Source organism: Hippoglossus stenolepis, chromosome 14 (assembly GCF_022539355.2).
Source record: "Hippoglossus stenolepis isolate QCI-W04-F060 chromosome 14, HSTE1.2, whole genome shotgun sequence".
NCBI lineage: Eukaryota > Metazoa > Chordata > Actinopteri > Pleuronectiformes > Pleuronectidae > Hippoglossus > Hippoglossus stenolepis.
The window spans coordinates 4,693,764-4,715,425 of record NC_061496.1 but is presented as its reverse complement, the minus strand read 5'-3'; the positions used below and the strand labels follow the sequence as shown (position 1 = coordinate 4,715,425).

Genomic DNA, 21,662 nt, shown 5'->3' with positions numbered 1-21,662 from the left:
ACATGATGCCCCCGACAAAGCAGCGGGACGCCTCTCGACCTAAACTGCTAAAATTGCAGTGTGGAAAATGTCACATCTGAGGAAACAGAACGTGAGGAGGAACAACAGAGCTTCTCCCCCCCCCCGTCCTCCTGAACCCATCCATCCCTCTCATAAAAAACCCAAATCACACAGAGCTTTACAGCTGTACGTCTCCTTACACGGCGTCTTACGGCTCTCGGCGTCCTATAGCAACCCCCAGCTTCTCCCCGCCAGGAATTTGACTGTTAGGAATCTAAGTGCCAGGCGTTTAAAACCTGAGGAATGCTATTGTTCTGGTCACAGCTGCACCAGCGCTGGCCGGGCTACTGCTGCCACTGTGTGAGAGAGTGTGTGTGTCGGAGAGGGGAGGTGGAGGAAGGAGGGCGGGAGGAGTCCAAGGTGTGAAAATGGCAACTTTACTTTACGCGTTTCCAGTGCTCTGCGGCCTCATGACAAAGCAGCACAGAGCTGACAGCGAGTTGACACATTCCTCAGGCTCGGACTGATGCAAAGCTCCGTCCACCTCCCACCTCCTGCTCTCTCTCTCTCCTTCTATCGGCCTGAAGCATCAAATTCACCACTTTATGTCCATCACTCTTCTTTTTTTGATCAGATACAGTAAATGTACAGAACAAACACAAGGAGGTACGTTTGTAGAGATCTCCTGAGTTTTTCCTACCGAACCCTCTAGTAAAAACTCTGCCCATGTGAGAATACAGCAGGATGTTGTCCGCAGGATTCACCGCGAGCAAGTGAGCTTGTTGATGATATTTCTAACGATGGACGCAAAAAGAAAAGAATATAAATATCTCAGGAAGAAAAGGAGGAGCCGTAAACGTAGAGGATGCAGACAAAGATGAGAACTTGGAAAAGAGAAGAGGATTCAAAAGCTTCTAATGATTTGAGTCGGTGTCGATGTGCTGTTAAAACATTTGATCTCTCCGCAGCTACGTCACTTCCTGCCTTCTCCATCCTCGAAAGACAAACTCCAGGGAAAGTCTGTACCCAAGAGTCCGGACCTGGATAATAATGATCTGGATGGATCTGATCTCAATACATGTGTTTGCCATATGGTGAATCAGCCTTATGCTCATCATCTTTATGTGGTTTTAACTTGAAGAAAAAACTCCTTATCCTTCATTATATAATAATATAATAAACTTTATTTAAATTCATTATGACACTTGGGCCTGGAGCCAACGTTTCATCTCCTTCAGATCCCTTCACCACTGGTTCCACATGTAAGGAGCGTGTTTTATGTTGTCTGACTTACAGCCCTTGTTATTCTACCATATAAATCAGTTTCCTGTACGATCCATGCACCGGGAGAGGAAACAGAAGCAACAGTAGTGAGGTGGCAGAGCCCCCCCGAGCCCCTTCCCCCTCTCTCTCTCTAGTAATTACCATCCAGCTGCTTGGAGGAACAATGCTTGGCTCTCTTCCAGACGGCTGACTTCATACACTCTGTGCCACGCTCAATTTGGAGCGCAGCGGAAGCTGGGCATGACTGGCACCCTCCAGGGCATTGCTGGGTCTCTCTATGGGACTCAGTGTGAGTGTGTGAGTGTGAGTGTGAGTGTGTGTGTGTGTGTGTGTGTGTGTGTGTGTGTGTGTGTGTGTGTGTGTGTGTGTGTGTGTGTGTGTGTGTGTGTGTGTGTGTGTGTCCTAAACCTACCAGTCCCCACTTGCCATCCGGTTCATCCAACGTCCTGGTCTCTTGATTCCATCTTCTCTCCTGTTACATCACTGAGAAAACACAACAAAACAAATATATTTAATAACTAATAATCAAACAACACAAACTAGTGTATTAGGTTTTTACACTGAACTGCTGCTGATTCCTTAATTATTTCTTAATTTTGCTGATTTGTTCTGCAGTATTTGGATGAACATCTGTGTAGACGACATCTGCCCTCGACAGAGACTCACACTTCATTGATCAGAGCTTTAGGGAAACACCACAGAAATAACATAGTCTCTTCGATTTATTTTTAGTTTAACTGGTGCGGTTGGATTCATAGGAAGCAGATTCACAAAAACACTCGTCCTCGGTGAAAAGCTGTTGAGACTAAAAGGGCGTACACACACACACAACAGTTCCCATTCCCGACGCTGCCAGATGCAAAGTGGTGTTACCAGGCAACAAGTAGCTGCAGTTCAGGTGAGTGACGATGTTTTGCGCCGTGATAAAGTTTAGCTGCTCGAAGTTAAAGCTGCTCGTTGGTTTGGATAAAACTAACGTAATAGAAAAATCTACTACGTAGCAGCCATCTGAAGAACTCCCTCATTATAAGGGTCAAAGGAAGCTATTGTTGGCCCCCTCCACGTGCACACACACACACACACACACACACACACACACACACACACACACACACACACACACACACACACACACACACACACACACACACACACACACAGAGGATTTGGAGGAGGGATGAGGGTAGAACTCTGATAAAATCCATCCCCCTCAACACGCACAGTGGATGTATGCATCCAAATCTCCCAGCACTCATTGTATACTACTGTACACACACAAACACACACACACACACATGCATACAAACAAACATGCATAGTGTTCCGTCCCTCCGCCTGCACCCAAACTTGGCTGAATAGGGTGCAGTACGACCCTGCTCTTCCTTCTCCAGCACAATGAGGACCTGTTTGGGTAAAGTACGCCCAGTTACCCTGATCTCCCTGCCCAAAAAAAGAAACACAAACAAATACGCATGCAAAAATAAGCACGCACACGCACTGACACACACACTCACACACACTCTACCAGCCCTCGTCTGGCTCTTACTGTTTTGAACAGAAGGGCATTTAAAGAGAAAGGCAGCAACAGTTGCTAATTGTTGTGTAACAGTTCAATGAGGAGACAGCGGCGTCACACTCGTCGTTTCACCGTCCAGCTGACACCCTGGGATTTGACTCCAATTCATGGATCAAGACACTGATTTCATTGAGTCTCTCTATTGTAGGTCATCTGCTATAGTTTTGTGTTCAAAGTTTGTGTGCTTTGAATAAACTCTTGGTTTGATACGGAAAGTTATTACATTAAATAGATGTTCTTAAATCAACTTTATTCACACATCATGCATGAGCAAAAGGTCCAAAAAAGTACGAGTGATTTACTTGTGATCAGATCACTGAGTACAGATGTTGATATCAGGTCTGAACAAGGTCACGTGTTTAGCCTCTTTTTGTTTAGGTCCCTATCATTTTGCCCCCCCCCCCCCATTAACAGCCTTCTGCATATGATATTCTAACAAATTAAAAAGACGATATCCGATGTATTTCTATCAATGTGTTCCACCTCTGTTGTTTCCCTGCAGCAACCAACACCTGCTCAAACGTGATCGGTCAAAGTTTAAAACAGAAACCAGAAGCTTCCGGCCCCACAATCGTATCCGCCACCTACAGATTCTGCTCATTCACATGTAGAATCTGTTTCTAGCGACCAACACATATCTCACTCAACCTCACAGGGATGGAAGTGAGGAGGATAATATTGGAAAACCTGGAGAGAAATGTTGACCGGCCTTCCCCAGTCCCTTCAGATAGCGGCCTGTGTTAAGTCATCTAAACCCGTCATATCTGTATAATCCTCCTCCTCGGTCCAGTCCCAGTTTATTCATCTGAACTCCACCAACAATGCAGTAACAGTAAAGTCATTCCCCAGTTGCAAGGCCTGTGGCTGCGGCGGATGGCCAAAGCAAACAGAGGTGTGTTTCTGATTTGACTTCTCACTCACATACGGTGCAGCGTCGCTTTAAACAAAGTAGGAACTGAGTTTTACTGAAGTTTCACAGCTGTATTTTACTGTTGGGTTCACTTTCCTAAACACTGTATTTCCATTGGAGTCGTACCTACAGTTTCCTACAGTTGGTTTTTGATTGCTCATGGGCAATTTACAGTTGTTTTAGTTTCCTGAAATTAGTTCATAGTCAATTTAACATCCCTCAAATGCACTTTAGTTCACAGATGGTTTCACTCTCCACGGTGGAGCACTTGTGTGAGCCAAATAATCCTGGTTTAATCCAGTGTAAATGCACATGAGGGAGGATTTATGCATATGCACATGGTGACTGGACGGGTAGAGTCACCCTGCATGAGCGCACTGACAGCATCACACATGTGAGTGGATGTGAATATGTAATTGAGCTCATGTATGTACAGTGGAAGTGAGTTTGAGTGACCGTTTATTAAATATGTGTGTATGTTGTGTGTACGCACTGGATGTGTGTGTTTACAGACCTTGCAAACGCATGTGTGTTACTTTCTGTGTGAGAGAGAAAGAGAGAGAGAGAGCTGGTGTTAACCTGGATGTATGTGTGTTAGCAGCAGAGGGCCCCCAGGCAGGGCCCCCCACACTGTCCAGGGGGATTGTGGGTAGCCGGGAGAGGGTTTTGGATTCTGGCTTTGTTTGTCTCTGTGTGCTGACATCACCGTGCTGATGGCAACAAATCCCCTGTTCTACTGCACACAGCACTTTCTATACAAAACACCAACACACATATGCACAGACGACCTAACACACACACACACACACACACACGCTACAAGTTATGCCAACTTGGCCAAAAAAAGCGCTTTCTCGTTTTTAACACACATGCAGACATCCATGTTGGCATGTATGCACTCGCACACACAGACACACACACACACACACACACACACACACACACACACACACACACACACACACACACACACACACACACACACACACTCATCAAGGGATGAACCGTTAACATACACATATATGTATGAAATCATAATTCCCATCCTGGTAACATGTCCATATTAACCTGTGCAGAGCTGCAGTATTTCAATACATATTGGCCATTAATCATATTGTTGTCCCAAACACACACACACACACACACACACACACACACACACACACACACACACACACACACACACACACACACACACACACACACACACACACACACACACACACACACTATTTGCTAATAAGCTCAGCTATCTGACTGTCTTTACATAGCCTGGTTAACCATTAACTCGGAGCCTTTCTCTGGCCTGCAGTGCTGTCTTTGGTATGTATGGAGCTGGAGGTGGTAATCGAGTTGACGACACCTCCTCTTAACAAGTCCACAGGAAATGGGTGGTCATTTTTATTTTAATCACTGAACTCTTTATTGGTTGCAAATAGAGAATCGAGAGCTTTGCCGTCCTTTCTCACTGATGAACTTCCTCATGAGCTCCTCTCAGCAACAGTGTTGAGAGGATACAAAGGTTTCCGAGGAGGTAAATGAGGACATTCAACAGCTCTCAGACTTTATATACATGTATGAAGCAGCTATAGCATGTAAAGCATTCTTTGAAATTGAGAAACACATCAGCCGACCAAAAGTAAGAACTCTTTTTTTCAAGGACCTAAAAGCTTCCAGAAGCGTTTGTGGTCTAAAGACCAGGGAAGAAAGAAGAAGGCAAATCTGCCTGCTGCCGCATGAACAACCGGAAACTAGGGAAAAGATGTTCCACTCCAGTACACCAGGCGGTGGTAACGCTCAAGATTACACAACGAAGTAAACAGTAAACATGGAGGGGATTCAAATTGTGCTGTTGGTAATCGGAAAAGAAGAGAACACAGAAAATAAAACATACTCAAAACAACCAAAAGACTTGAATTAGGAAACAGATTTTACGAGCTATAGCGGAGATTGACCGAGTGAAAGAAAACGGTGAAGCATTCAACCGATCAGGCCTCAGAAACTCAGCTATTATTTCTACTATCTCTATCATTATAGTATTAGCTCTGTGATGAAATTGAGTTCATATATTGCTGCACAAACTGTCTGTTGGGGATTCAGTGTTTTGCTCAGAGACACTTCAGCGGGGCACTTGCTTGCTGACATAGTTTCAACCTTCAGTCTCTGTGTGAATCACAGTCTCTAAAAACACTCAGCTCCTCTGAGGTCCTGATATGGTTTCATAGTTTACAGGGCAAACGGGGACTTAATATGGTCATAGAGGCACATGTGCACACAAAAAATCCTCACTCCTCATACTAAAAACAGGCACACACATGTACACACACACACACACACACATGTACACACACAGCACACACACACACACTGCTCCTAAGGACCCAGGAGAGCGGATGGGATGGACCCGGCACTCAGAGCCACTCAAAGCCAATCAAAGCTGATGATAGCTCAGACATTTACACCACCCATCCCCTGCATCTCTCCCCTCTCACATGCCCACAAACATTTTCTAAAAAATGTGTCTTCAGGTGATCGCCATTATCGTTACCATATCACTCACAGGAGCAGGGAAAGGAAAAGAGGGAGAGAGCAAATGTAGACGGAAAGAAAACGGCAGGGACGTGCAACCCGAGCTCTGAGAGGATTTGAACATGACACAGATGAGGAGAGAGAATAATTCACAATAAGTCAGTGAAACGACCATTGATGGGACAAAAATACAAAATAAAAAGGATGAAAAACTGTTTTCAGACATTATCTGACACGTATTTACTGCTTAATATAGCAAACAGGAACAGTACGGATTCTTTAAACTTCATCCTCAAGTATAAAGCTGGACTCACATGCATCGGTGTCTTAAACCAAACCGCTGCCCATTCACTTTGAATGGGTTTGACGTCATGCCTTGCCCAATTGCTTTGTGGTTCGGTTGCGTCATGGTTTTCACACTGGGTACAGCAGACGTTTAACAGAGGCACCAGCCAATCAAATCCCTCTAATGTGAAAGAGGCAGCTGGTGAACCTGGTGTGTGTCTGTATCTGTGGAAACATGAAACTGTGATTGTTGTCACTAACACCTACTTACAGTGCATTTATTGTGTAGTACATGACTGTCTCCACACGGGTGAGTGACTCCTGAAACTGTCTTTTTAACACTCGTCTGTTCGGCTGTTTGTTGAGCTCACACTCAGTTGGCACTTTGCTTTAAATTACTCTCCAGGCACAAAAAGCTTGAAACGAATGATTGTAAACACAAGTGCCATTAATCGACTTGACTCAAATTACCTCTGAGTCGCTGTTTTGTTGTTGCCCAATAATTTCACTCTCTTGTGCTCCAGGAATCTGTGTTCAGGAAAATGTGTTCACCAAAGTGTTTTCAGGTCTGTCAGCGAGGCCTCTTACTTCAAGGTCTGTGTTTACAGGTGAGAAAAGATGAGTTTGTATTATCCTGCATGTGTCAGGTGAATGAATCATGGTTTTTTTTAAGACTTTAGAAGAAACTGGGGCTGGTTTTTAAATGTATCTGAGAACTGAACGATGAGTAAGTACAGTGGTGTTTTATTTTTCAGTTCACTGGCTGTCTTAGCAGAGAGTAATCAAGCTAAAAACTACCTCTGCATAATTAGTATTTTCAAATATAGTTCGGAAACTGTCTTGGTGATTTTCAAGGAATTAAAAAAAAGAATTAAATAAAAAAAAAATTTGATCTAAATAAAATCTATGATAGAACCTTGAGGATAAGATCTAACAGGATGTAAACACAAAGAAAAATAAAGAAAAACCTGTAGAGAACAACATTATCTACAAATACATAATTATAGAGTCATCAGTTCACAGTTCTTTTCAGTATTATTATCATTATTAGAACAATTATTACTAAATAGTTATTTAAGCGTTGGTAAAAGAAGTGAAAATTACTGTTGCTGGTGCACCTGCTATCCCTCAAAGTTCATCATTATACCTCAGGGAGTGACACATTTCCCAGAATGCTTCACAACAACCAACAGACAATGGGCCTGAAATGTTTGAATGTAGCAGCCGAGTAAAAACACAGAAGTGACGACATGATGACAGAAGGAGAATCAGTTCTTTAAAAAACATAAAAGGTGAGAAACTGATTATGATTCTGAGGGAAGGAAGTAGCTGTAGTTTTGAGCTAACACACACACACACACACACACACACACACACACACACACACACACACACACACACACACACACACACACACACACATACACGATGGCTTCCCTGCTCACTGACACTCAAACCCATTTTCCCAACGGTTGAAAAGTTTTTAATAAACTTTTAATGACCACTCCAAGAACACACCCTGTCCTACGAGTACTACTTTTCAAATGCTTCTCTCTCTCTCTCTCTTTTTCTCTCTCTCGTTACACACACACACACACACACACACACACACACACACACACACACACACACACACACACACACACACACACACACACACACACACACACACACACACACACACACACACAGAGGGTCCTGTCAGGGCTAACTAAGCGGAGTGGCGGGCAGGCCAGCGTTTGGATTGGCTGGACAGGGGTTGCCGGGGGTTACGGTGGATTTGGTGGACCACCTGCTGAGACTCAGCCGCCAACTGACTGAAAACATTTACATCAGAAACCACCCAGGATAGAGACAGACAGAGACAGAGAGAAACCATGAGAGAGCGGAAGTTAAGGAAAGAAAGAAAGTTTGTTCCAAATATTGGAAACGTCAGAGTCGCCGCTGCCGCTCAGATGACCTCATTTCCTCTTCCTGTTGCCGAGGAACTTAAGATGAAGCCTCACTGGCCTTTAAACTCAAATAACTGTAGAACTGAAACTTGATTTACGACCAGTTGCCCCCAGAACCACAGAAAACGCTGGAAAAACGTCCTAACTTTGCAGTTTTTGCAGGACAGAGGAAGGTTCCAGCTGCCTGTTGTTTCACAGACCCGTCTCCTCACATGTGTTTTACAGCATGTGGGTTTAGGGGGCTGCACCTGCAGGGGCAGGGCGGTGGCAGTGGGGGTCTTCTGCCGTTGTCTGGGGCTGATGAGCTCAAACTATATTCCCCCCGAGCCAGGGAGCGTTGTGCAAGGTGTGTGAGTCCCCCCACACACACACACAGTCAGAGCTGTTTGTGTGCACAGGGGAGTGTTTGGCCCACAGTCAGGGCAACAACAACGTTTCATTGACAACAACACAAAAGGTTTGGTGACCGTTGGACCTCGGCTGGGCCAGAATTTATGTTTTTGTTTTTTGGGGGGTGTCCTGAACCGGCCTCTGTGTCGTTTACTCTCAGAAAGCACAACTGTTCTCGACTCTGATGGTTTCAACTGTCAGAGGATTGTGGCTCAGGCTCCAGTTTCAGATGTACAAATATATATTTATATTTCTGCCAAGAGGGTTATACTTTCACCCCAGTTCGTTTGTTTGTTGGTTGGTTTGTATGTTTGCAATCAAGATTACACAAAAACTGAATATATTATGATGTAACTTGGTGGAAGGATACGGTAAAGGTCAGGGAGGAACACGTTGACATTTTCACTGATTCACTGAGAAAATAAATAATAGATCCTGATGAAAATGTTATCAGACATATTTAGGAGACTGATGAGTGTGTGTAATTTGGTGCAGCTTGACTGTTACTGTTGGGTCATGAGTATCATTCCAGTTATTCAATCTTACATTACTCTTGTACACACATATTCTGTGACTTTAACACCGCGTCATTGCAACTTTTATTTATTCATTTAATAGTTAAATAAGATGCTTTTTAGGAGTAAAACCAACTAAATAGTACTTAATCAGAAAGTAGAGAAACTTTCATGAAAGTAAATCTGACTTGTTTTATAGAATAGAAGTCTTGTAAGTATATTTTAAAGTATTTTAAATTTAGGTATTTATTCATCTACTCTCGAAAGCTGTATAGTGTTTCTCCCGTGTTCCGTTGGCGGACTGGATTCTTTGAAACAGAACGAATATGAGCATGAAAGCATCAGTCGCCGAGGTTTAGCTGCTGATCATCATACTAAAAGAATGGAAATGAACACCAGAGTAACTGAACTGAAAAAAATCCAATTATAACAAAGAGTAAATCCAGGTCAGATTTCGTTCATAATCAGCTTAATTTCAATCCCAGAGATTGAGACGGTTCTGGTACCACGACTGTTTTAGATGCAGGGCTGCGCTGTGGCCCCTGCCCCAACAAAAACATCTATCCCCTCATGTATAAGGGCCCCGGGCCCATATGGGGGTCCCCCTCAACACCCCACTCTCTCTCCTGTGTGTGTGTGTGTGTGTTGGGGGGAGGTGGGTGAGTGAGTGTGGGGGGGGGTTACTCTGACCCGCAAACTGACCTCCTCAAACTTCAAACTGAATACTTCTGGCAGTTACCACGACGACAGAGCTCTCCAAGCCTTATCCTACTTACTGAGACGAGACGAGGAGCGAGGAGTAGGAGGGTGAGGAGGAGGAGGAGAGCAGGAACGAGGAGGGAGAGAGGGAGAGAACGGTGTGGACAGAGGGAGGGAGAGAGAGGGGGGGGGAGGGCAGCCAGGCAGAAAGCGAGAGTTGCTGCTGTTGCATCTCTGTGTTTTTTCATGAGTAGACAGTTTACTGGGAGATTATTCACAGTCTGGTATTTAGCCTTATTAGGCCACTGCTCCCAATACAGACTTCCCCTCCCATCACAGCCACACTCAGGCTTTTTGTGTTTATTTGTTTGTAGGTGATTTTCGTTTTTCCCTCTCCTCATATACAGAACATATTAAACTTCTATTCAGTGCACATTGTGTCCTTTCTACTACGAGTTCACAATGAAGCTGCAAAGTGGGGAAAAAGTTATTTTGGGCTTCCAGGGACGCAGAAGTTAAAAAACCTGCACGGACAGAAATTAAGTGACAAACAGTTGGAGAACTTCCAAAGATTATAGACATAAAACTTTTCCGGTAATATTATCACTACAAGAGATGAGCAGCTGGGTGATCAGAAAATATCTGATCAGGGTTAAAGAAGATAAAACTAACAGTTAAACATTTTCGGAAAAGTAACTGACTCTCTAGATTCATCAGATCGGTCACCGCCATATTCATTTGGAGAACTTTACGGCAGTATTTTAAAAATGTATTTATAATTGTCATGATTCAATTTGCCACCAAACTGACCGATGAAAACCTTCTAGGGAACAAAGATGGGAGTTTCGGGAGCTTTCCTTCCCCACTTCAGTTTGAGCGTGATGGTAATAAGATCATTTACATCATGATTTCCTTCAGGCTGCTCTTCTTCACGAGCTGTAAACTACTTAGTATACGACGTTTTACGGTTGACAGCTTCCTTTAAGTGTCATACAAACCTCCCTCCTTGCCGCTAAATATCCTGTAGGCCTGTTAGTAAACGTGGCCAGAGGCTCATTCCTGCTAAGATTCACACACAGCAAGAGTCCTGTCAACTCCACTGAGTGACTTAGACGTGGACGGACAGAAAGACAGACGGGGCTAAAGAAACAGGGTTTACCATCATTGTGTGCGGGTTGTGAATGTTTGACAGTGTTGACTCGAGAGGAGCAGCTCACGGAGATCTGATAGAAGACGACTCCCAATCAATAGTGTCCGTGTTTGTGTCCCGGGGCTACGCTGTCGCTCACCGGCCCCGAGGACTGAAGTGATTGATCAATCTCAGCTTTAATCTGCGCTCGACAGCTTCACCTGGCTCGTTCCCAAGGCCACACACCCTATCAGGAGGAGCCAGCCCTCTCCGAGCTGGGACTGTCGGCAGCAGTTGATGTTGCCAAAGGTCCCGTCTGCACCGTCCCTTCCTTTACATCCAGTTAAATAATGTCCAGTCCTGTCCTACAATCCCACTTTGTCCTATCTTGCACTGTCCTGTTCTGTCTCATCCCACCCTAATATGTCCAGTGCCGTCCTTTCTTTACGTTTCATCTACACTGTCCTCTTCTGAAATGTCTTCTCTCATGCTGCTTCTCTCTTTCTAGTCCCTTGTCCTTCCCTTCCTTGTCCGTTAATCCCATTTTTTATGTCCAATGCTCGTTTCTTTATCTTTCATTTTTGACGTGTCCTCTCATTCTGCTTTATTCTTTTCCTGTCCTGCCCAGTCAGACCTGTTCTAAGATCCCATTTCATCCTTTCATACTGTGTCCTGTTCCGTCTTGTCTGTAACATCTTGTCCAGTCCCGTCATCTCCCGTCCTCTCCTTTTTCTAATATGTCCCGTGTCCTCTCCTACACTCCCTGTTTACCAATCTTGTAGAGATCTGCACCATCTTATCCTACATCTCGTACCACTCAGTCCTGTCCATACTGTATCTTTCATCTGTCTCGCTGTGTCGTGCCCTGCTTTGTCTTTTACTGTCCTTTTCTAGCTCTGTCCCATCAAACCACCTCTACTCGTCCTGATCATACAATTGGTCTTGGCTTGTTTCTTTCTTGCCATGTCCAGTTATAGGTAAGGTTCAATCTCGTCTCATCCTGTATCACCCTGTCCCTGTTTTCTCGTCCTTGGATGGAATTAACCGTCTTGTCTTGATTTACTTTGGTTTCTAGTCCTGATAAATAATTTCTGTACAATTCCATCCCTGTGCTATATTTGTGTGCAAACACTGTACAAACCAGCAGAACATAAATTGTGCTTTAAAAAGGACGGATGTTAATAGAAACAAATATACCTTTACAAATATTCAACTCCATTAAGAAGAGACCTGAGACCCCACAGGCAGCTGCTGTGGCCTAAAGAGCAGAAAATCAAATTCCAATATTCTTTTTGAAACCTAACTTCTCGTCGCCCTATTCAAAAACTTGGCGAGGGCAGCTTTTAATCTGTGTAATGTCACATTCTTTAACAGCATATTTTCTGTGTGGACTTAGCTGAATAAAATCTTTTATGTGAACAGGAATCATTGACCTCTGACTCTTGTTCTCGCATATTTTGTGCTGCAGTTTTTATTTTTACAACCTGTACTGACCTATAATCTTTTCTTACATTGTGAGGTATTTAATGTCTTTATATGTTTATCTAGTTCATTCTGTTTTTATAGAAACACTGTCTGGTTTCAGCCTGGTGTGTTTTATTCTGTCTTTTCATATAATTTTCATTTTGCTCTGTTCTGATGTGATTTTGTCATGAAGCCTGTTGAAATTTTCTAATTTGATGTATTTTTTAAAGAAAAAGCTGTTTTAACAACTTGTGTCTTTTACGTTTTACGGTGATGTTATAACTGACAGAAATTATGTCCTACAATTTTTTTTAATTTCTCATTTATTTGGTACAGAAATATGGATACATACATATATTTTTTATTTACGTTAAACCATACATCATGACTTCTGAATACAAGTTATTGTACTGATTATCCAGACGTCAGAAATGAACAGGGTAATCTATAACGTGTGTCCCGTGGGGTCACAGTGGGACGGAGAGGATGTTCACATTAACGCGGCGGCTGTGAACTTGCGCCGCAGGCTGAGCGCGGCTAACGGTCCTTAAACCTCCCTCAGGGCCGTGTGGCGTGTTTGAGCTCCGTCAGTCGGTAAATCGGTAAGTGATCCTGGCTGTCATTTAATCAATATGAACAGGCAGCAGCTGACACACATCATCGTCTCCCCTGGGGGCCATTGTCAAGACGCAATATGAAGAAAAAAAAACATGTGAGTGTGTGTGTATGTGGGTGTGTAGGCGTGTGAGTGTGTATCTGTATGTGTGTGTGTGTGTCAGCTTTCATGTTATATTTGATCCACTTTTATTGTTAAAATGCTGGTTAACAGCATCTGGTCTCTTATTGTGTTATTGTGTTATTGTGTGGGTCTAAATAAAGGGGCGTAGCAGTTATTTCAGCCGTTAATATATTAAAGTAATTTCTTACACAATAAAGTGAGATCCTATTGATTTCTTGATTAATTTTTAATAATCTATATTAATTCAGGCAATGACAACTGATTCTCCAGTTCAGTGTTTTGCGGTCCCACCAGAATTTGAATAAACAGGCGAACAGCTCTCTGTGCGTCAGCGGCTGTGCAGCTTCAGGGTTTCAGGGCGTCAGACGGTCTTCAGTTGCCACGATTCAATTACATCGTCACTTTTTGCAGTTTCAGAAAGAATAACTGCAACCAGCATCAGCACAGGTTCAAACAAACAGCCCGTTCCAAACAGGCAGGTTCAGAATAACTCCACTAGTTTAACCAAAGAAGTCAAACATTTGCTGCTTGGTATCTTTGTAAATTTAATATATTTGGATTTGGGACTCTGGGATTTGTGACGTTCCTTTAACATATGAAACAATAAATAAAAAACGTATTGATAGTTTCAGGATGATATGGTACCACAGGGGCTACTTCCTTCCCTCTCCTCGTCTCCTTTCCTTACTCTCCTCTTCTCTCCTAACGTGAGACAGTGAAATCTCATCCAGCCACTCTGCCTGCCCTTGTAGCCAGCAGGGAGGGACATGTCACTTCACTTCACTTGTGTGTGTGTGTGTGTGTGTGTGTGTGTGTCCCTTACTGCGCAACACACAGCGACGAGAGCAGAGGGAGGGGGCGGGTGGGTGGGGGGTGACAGGGCTCTGATCTCTCAGATAGGGAGATAGCCACCTGGTTCAAATGGCTCGCTTGTTCCTCGCCGTCACTTGATCGGCGTGTGAACTGACTCCTCTTATTTACAATCAAATGCTGCTGCACTGACCTGCCCAACCCAACCCAGGCCAGACCTGTCTCTCCCTCGCTCTGCCCTATATATTATATTGCCATGTCTCTCTCTCTCTCTCTCTCCCTAACACACACACACACACACACACACACACACACACACACCACACAAGTAAACTCTGCGATGGAAACTTCCAGAGGTTGAGCCTGTTATGATCATGAAACACAACACTGAAACAGCCGCAGCTTGTTGTCCACAGGGAGAAAACCCTGTTTAACTGCTCAACATCTGATATGACATGATAATGTTTCCATCTATAGGCCCTTTACCAAAGCATCGGTGTTGTGTTGTCATGTGATGCAGGTCTGCGCCGGGAGATGAGGGGAACGATTCCTCGGGACTCAGTTCATTCAGAGTAAGTTAGAGTGACACCAGGAGACATGAGACTATATTTAAAGATGATCTGAGAGATTTTATAGATCAACACATTGTAGAACCGTATGTGAATTTAAGGTATAATTAATATCTGTGAGTACAGTCACACCCACATCTCCATTACATAGATATCATGTCTGCTGGTTTCCCTTCTGTTTGTGATTTCAGTGAGATTGAAGATAAAGTCCACTCCATGTCAAATTTTTCATATGTAAATTCAATGGCAGCAATTTATATTAAATTGATCTTCATTTCTGATGCAGATTAATACATAAATCTGTGGATGTGTTCTATGAAGGAAGCAGATTTAATTTGAGAGGATTGAACAAAGTGTCTCCTAAATGCAAATTCAATATTTTAAAATCTGAGTGTTTCTAGTAGCTGTAAAACTTATGTTCGCAGACATCTTTACTGGTGGCTACAACAAACTTTATCCTTTTACAACAATGTGTAAATCAAGTTTGCTTCTATTTGGTAAGAGCCCAGTTTCCTCACAGGGACCATTGAGGCCACATACACACTAATATCTATGAGCTTTGAAGTCTTTGAGTCTTTGAGTCTTTAAAACGAGTCTGATATCCATTTAGACAAATGTTTTACGATCTCCATCCACACCTGAAAACAAACACCTGACCATTTACATACACCGGACAAGCTGCTGTTAATAGGACGTCGACTATTTACTTACTTCTTTACTTTATTTGCAGTTGTTTGTTTAGTCGCAGAAAATACTTCTGATTGAGAAACAGCCCTGGTGTTGTACTTGAGTCACGACTGATATGACCCAATAAAAACGAATTAGGAAACAAAGACACAACCGCAGAGTTTTCTTAGCAGCACTGGTGCGTTTTAAAACTAACACGTCTTAGTGTGGATGTATCCTGAGACTCCTTCTTATCTAATCTGATCTAATCTAATCCACTCTAAAGATGATAGTGAAGATTTTGCAAAGGTTCACTCACTGCTCTGCGTAGATTAAACAGCAGTTAGGATTTAATACCCTCGATTATTGACTTAAATTGGAGGAAGAAGTGGAGAAATAGATTGGAAATTAAAAGGTTTTTATTTCACAGAAGAATCTGGTGGAAAATCCCGAATGCCCGTTTGTGCCGTGGTCTGACTCAGGGAGAAACAACTTGCATCTGCCTGCCTGCCTGCCTGTCTGTCTGTCTGTCTGTCTGTCTGTAACTGTCCTGTCTGATTATCTCTCCCAGTTGGCCCCGGGGGGACACCCACACTGAAAGAGGCCACTCTTCCATTCAACAACAGCTTCTGTCAGAGAGACTGGAGAGGGAGAGAGGGGGAGAGGGGGAGACCTCAGAGTCACCAGCTCCAGAATAGCCCGATAGTGAATGATGCAATCAATCGAAATCTACACTACAGTCGATACCAGCGACTGGGAACGAGGTTTTACGCACAATAAAAGAAAATTGCTCTTCTTACAGTAGCGGCTGAACAAATGCTGAAATGTTAAGAGGGAAGGGTCCATGCAACGTTTTCAGAAAAGCAGATTATATTGAAACCGAACACGTTTCAGCCGTGAAACATCCCGCAGCTGCCTCTCAGGAGAGCGACAGTGGGCGAGGAGCAGATTATATATGAACAAACAACTATATCAAAACATGAAACACAAGAGTTTGACTCATGTCAGCCACTGCCGAGTCAAAACAAGCTGATGTGCAGATATTTACGGTCTAAATGAGCTCCGTGCTGTAGATCACAGATGTGAGATACGGTGTAAATCTGTAGGATGACAAGCTGTCTGATTCCATTACGCTGTTAATTATGTTATTGTGACATTATTGTCATCTTAAAGATTAATAGGGCCAGTAAAGCAGCCATTTTACAGCCTTTATGAGCTGCTGCAGTTAATAATTAAGTAGGACTGGCAATTTGAACTCAGCTGTAGGTGTGGTTTAGGAGGACAGATTTTATTTACAGTAAACTCATACAGCAGAATGCATTTCCTAATGAAGGACACACTTTCAGACATGCGCTGAAGTCTGGCGCTGCATGTGAGTCACTCCACATATTTTCCAGAACCCTCTTGTAAAATGTCCGGAAAATGTCACAGTGACCAGATGTGAGAATATCGCAAGGAGATTTCTGGAAAATTCAGAGCGGGTGAGTGGGCGTGTGCTGCCGACGCTTCTCAAATGTGACGGATGCAAAAGTGGAAGAATACAAAGATCTCAGGTTTTAGAAGAGGTGTCAAACATGTGGAGGACGCAGATGAAGATGTCAACTTGAAAAGACGATGAGATTCAAGTGTTTTTGGCGATAAGGGCAAAAGCCAGTGTTGATAAAAAACAACAACATGCGATTGCCGAGGCAGAATTTATACGTCATGTCCTGCCTCCTGCTGCTCTAACCAGGCACCCCCCCCCTCGCCTGATTGTTACAAATGCAGGAATAGTCCTCTTGTGGTGAACAAGTCTGACCCCGACTATCTCCTGCTGCGTTCTTCACATGTGAGAGACAAAGTCTGGAAAGTGTCCAGGACCCAATTTTCCGGACATTTTCCAGAGTTCACGTCTGAAAACAGTAGCAGGTTTAATCTATTTTGTTTTGAGAACAAAGGTGAAGTCAAGTAGGGAAACATGCAGGGTTCAATCTGCTGGTTGCACAGCTCTACTTTCCATTTGAGGTTATGAGCCACACTGTCAGACAGAGAGAAAGTTGGGAATGGTGAGTCATTTAGTCAACAGGTAGGATACAGTGTAAGTAAACCAGCAGAGGTTGACGGGTCGGATGAATAATTCACAGCTGAAAGAGATATGGCATTTCCACATGGAGAAATGTAATCTGCACGGTGACGGCGTCCCGCGTGTCAACGTGATTTGTTATAACAGCCCCGGTATCGCTGCACCGAAGGTTTCAATCCGTCAGCTTGTGTCTGCTGCCGAGGCCGTCACGCAAAAAACATTTTGGAAATTAAGAGGATGTTTTCATCCACTGAGCAAGGACACATTTATCTGATGTGAGGAGAAAAGGTGGAGGAAACACAAGTGTGGTCTGGATGGTGTGTCCGGAGAATGAGCAGTTAATTGGGGACAAATTGGGACAAAATATTTTTCCTTAATTGAGAAAAAGTAGATTCTGGGGTCAGGTTAAATTAAAAATCAAGGTTAAGTTTAAGGTATAAATCCAGGAAATTAATACAAATGTACATAATGTCTCCAAAAGTGACCTGTGACACTGTGTCTTATTTTGGGCTTTCTGTGTAAATCAATGTGTATATGTGTCTGTCTGTGTGTGTGTGTGTGTGTGTATTTTAAGTATTACTCATGTTGTTGGGACATAAAACTGTAAACATGTAACAATAATTCAATTTTAAGATGTGAATATATTTTTAAAGATTAAGTTTAGTGTGTGTGTGTGTGTGTGTGTGTGTGTGTGTGTGTGTGTGTGTGTGTGTGTGTGTGTGTGTGTGTGTGTGTGTAGCTGAGCTGTCACGTCGATGTCACTGACAAAGCCTTTGAACGACTACATTATCTCTGTGACACTTTGTAATGTAAACCTATACCTTTAAAAACACATTCACACCTTGTCCTGGAGATCTCTTCAAAACACACACACCCAAACTATCTGGTGTCAACCACTGACATGTGGAGATGTAAGTTCCTCTAACACCGATGCTTCCGATTCCACACTGATGCTAATGCAAGATATCAGCAGTATATAGGCTATAGATGATGTTGTAGGCACTTTACTCCACTTTACACAGTTTATACTACAACACACTCCGGTCCAACCTTAGATATTAACCCCAACAATCTGTGTGTGGTCCTGGAGACCAGCGGATCTCAATAACAGCTCCAGTAAATACTTAACTGCCTTATACTTTATACTGACTTTTTATTTTGTAATTTTAAGGAAATTGGCCATGAACATAATTTTATACTGACACCATGATGGCTGGATGGATAGATTTATAGATAGATATGCACACAACACACTGTCGCATTCATTTTCGCCTGCATCCATTCAGAGGGCTCGTGCATGTCTCCCCCCCACCCCCAGACCACCATAGCTAGTTCTAATACTTTTATTTTGAAAGGCAACCCTCTCAGCACAGGCGAACAAACTGTAGCTGCTCCGTCAATGTGCATCAACAACACAGGCCTGTAGTAATATGATATAAATGTATTCTTTTGGGATATTTTGACCTTTTTAATCGTTTCAAAACTGTTTTATTTTTCCATTAGAACAGACCATAAAAGCATGATGGGAGTTATTCCACCCACTTCGGCCCCACTTTCCCTCAACGTGCATTTGTGGATGTGTCATATTCTAAATTAGGACAAACCCCCCCCCCTACCCTCCCTCTTCTCCCAGTTTAATGTGCAAGTGGAGTTGTTGGTCAACAGTTGGGTCGGGGGGCCAGGCAGAGGGATGGAGGGGAGGATGGGGGGGGGGACACACAGGGAACAATGGAGGGTGCTGTTGTGCGCTGGAGTCGGTGGAGGGAGAGAGAGAGAGGGATGACAGAGAGAAAGAGGTTAGTGTCTGTGCTGGGAACCGAGAGCAGAGGAGGGAGGGCTCCTGTGTCTGTTGGCTTGTTAATGATGATTCAGTCCCAGCAGCTCAGCAGCCTGGACCCTCTGAATGTCCACAAACTGGGACCAGCACCACAGACACACACATTCAACTGCACATGTGACAAGTTATCATCATTATACAACGAACTTTGGATCAGGAGTCGTCTCTGATGCAGGACTCTGTGCAGATATTTAAATCATTGGATAAAAAAGAGAAATCACAAATTACTTTGGTATAAACTTGCTTTAAAATGGACCAGTTAAGTTAATAAATAGAAAACTGTCTTCTGCTCTATCTTAATGTTGTAAAATATTATCAGTAAAGGAATAAAAACTAAATTTCTCCACTTCTTTCGACGTGTAAAACAATAATAAAGTGTTATAGCTTTTATCTGACCACACTTTCGTTTCAAGACTGTGTTACGCAACGAAAAGTTTGATTAACTATTTGTTTAAAACGTTGTGCAACAAGTGACTTTAAAATAAAAAGGCCCAGTCCCTGCTGCACACTTTCAGACCATCAGCGACCATCTCCTCTCTCTCTACGGGGGATCCCACCCGTGCTCCCCTCCCTTCCTCCCCCGACTCCCCATCCACATCCCGGGGCTTTGCCCGGCTGTTGAGCCGCTCATGGGCGGCAGTCAGCCGGGAAACCTGCTCACACTGTTCCGGTCGAACGACGCGCTGCAGGGAATCGCTTCAAAGTCCAGGGAAATAATATGAATTATAGTGAAAAAGTGGAAAACACACTGTGTGTTTTATATGTAACTTTTATATGCTTGTGCTGTTTTTTAAGTTTCTGACCCCACTTTCTGCTGGAGTTAGTTTTTGAAATTAAAGTTTGAAATTCAGAGGTTTTTCAGACAATAAAAACTTAAAAACCCTAACCCACAAATTACACCCCAGTACTTTCCCCTCCTCCTCCTCCTCCTCCTCCTCCTCCAGGCCTGAGGAAGAACATCAGTAAACACACACTGTCTCCAAATGTCCGGACAACAGAGGAGCAGCAGACCGTGCAACACTTTCACTGGTGGCTCTGCTCCCAGTCACCTGTGGCTTCAATCAACTAAACAGGCACAAATATCCGATAAAGAAAACACGGGCATTACATTAAAAGAATTCAATTTAATATGTTGCTGTTGGTGAAAATGTGCCTTTTATTATTTGTATATGTATTAAATGTAAAGACGTTTTAGTTGGACATTTATTCTCTGCTTGTTTCAAACTCAATCGCATGTGTCCTTCCTCTGCATTATCCTCCTCCTCCTCCTCCTCCTCCTCCTCCTCCTCGCTGACCGCACAGCTCCTGACTGAGTGTCCCGGATCCTCCTCCTCCTCCCCGGGCACAGCAGCCTGCAGCGGGCTCAGCAGCCAGCACAGCCAGCCAAGCGTTTGACGTTATTAAATAATAAAGAGATGCTGATCTGGGAGCATTGTTGTGCAGGAAAAAAGGCCAATTAGCGCCGTTATCCTGTCATTATGGCTGTATTAACTCGAATTAGTTATAAGACAATGTGCACATTGACACTTGCATTTTCCCCCTTTTTTTGTATCTTCGACTATAGGGAAAATTAGTCTGAATATATGTTGAAATAACAGCGGCGGTAATAGCTCTAATGAACACGAGGGGTTTCACTCAGTGTTCAGCACAAACACTCAATACATTATATTATTATTATTTAATAGACACAAAACAAAAGTGATAATGATAAATGGTCAAATGATAAAAAGTCTATAATCAAATATATATGAAATATTTGGGTCACTTGGATTATTATAATATTTCAATGTCAGATTCAAATCGATTAGTCAAAAGTAGCCTAAGTACAGGCCTAAGAGTTTATAGATCAATAAGAAGCAAAGTTGGGGGTTTATGTGATAAATAACGTTACTTAAAAATCTGGGAGTTTTATCAGATTTTGAGTAATGAGTGAATTTATTAGAGATTCTGTTCTTCTTGTGTCAGATCTCAGATCAGTGTTGGTGCAGAGCTGGAGGATTTCCCTCACAAGCTTCAGTACAAAAGGCCTTATATTGTTGTTTGTCTGCTCTTCTCACGGAACCCTCCTCCTCCCTCCTCTCCTCCTCCTCCTCCTCCTCCTGCCCTCTCATGCACTTTCTCCTGCCTGCATGTGCTCATCTTCCCCAGATGAGCACAATTCAATCAATATCCTCTGTTGGAACTTGAGACAAGTTGTTTTTTAATAGTTATTGATCTTCACACCACACAGACACAGTTTTATAAAC

The 21,662-nt window shown here is 43.2% G+C and overlaps 1 long non-coding RNA gene across 1 annotated transcript in view; it reads right to left on the bottom strand.

Annotated features, from left to right (window-relative positions):
- Positions 1–21,662, bottom strand: part of LOC124854822 — a 73,332-nt gene that overhangs the window by 10,549 nt on the left and 41,121 nt on the right. The window contains exon 3 of the long non-coding RNA XR_007034836.1: positions 1,697–1,767. This is a non-coding gene — a long non-coding RNA (uncharacterized LOC124854822). The remainder of the gene's footprint in view (positions 1–1,696; positions 1,768–21,662) is intronic.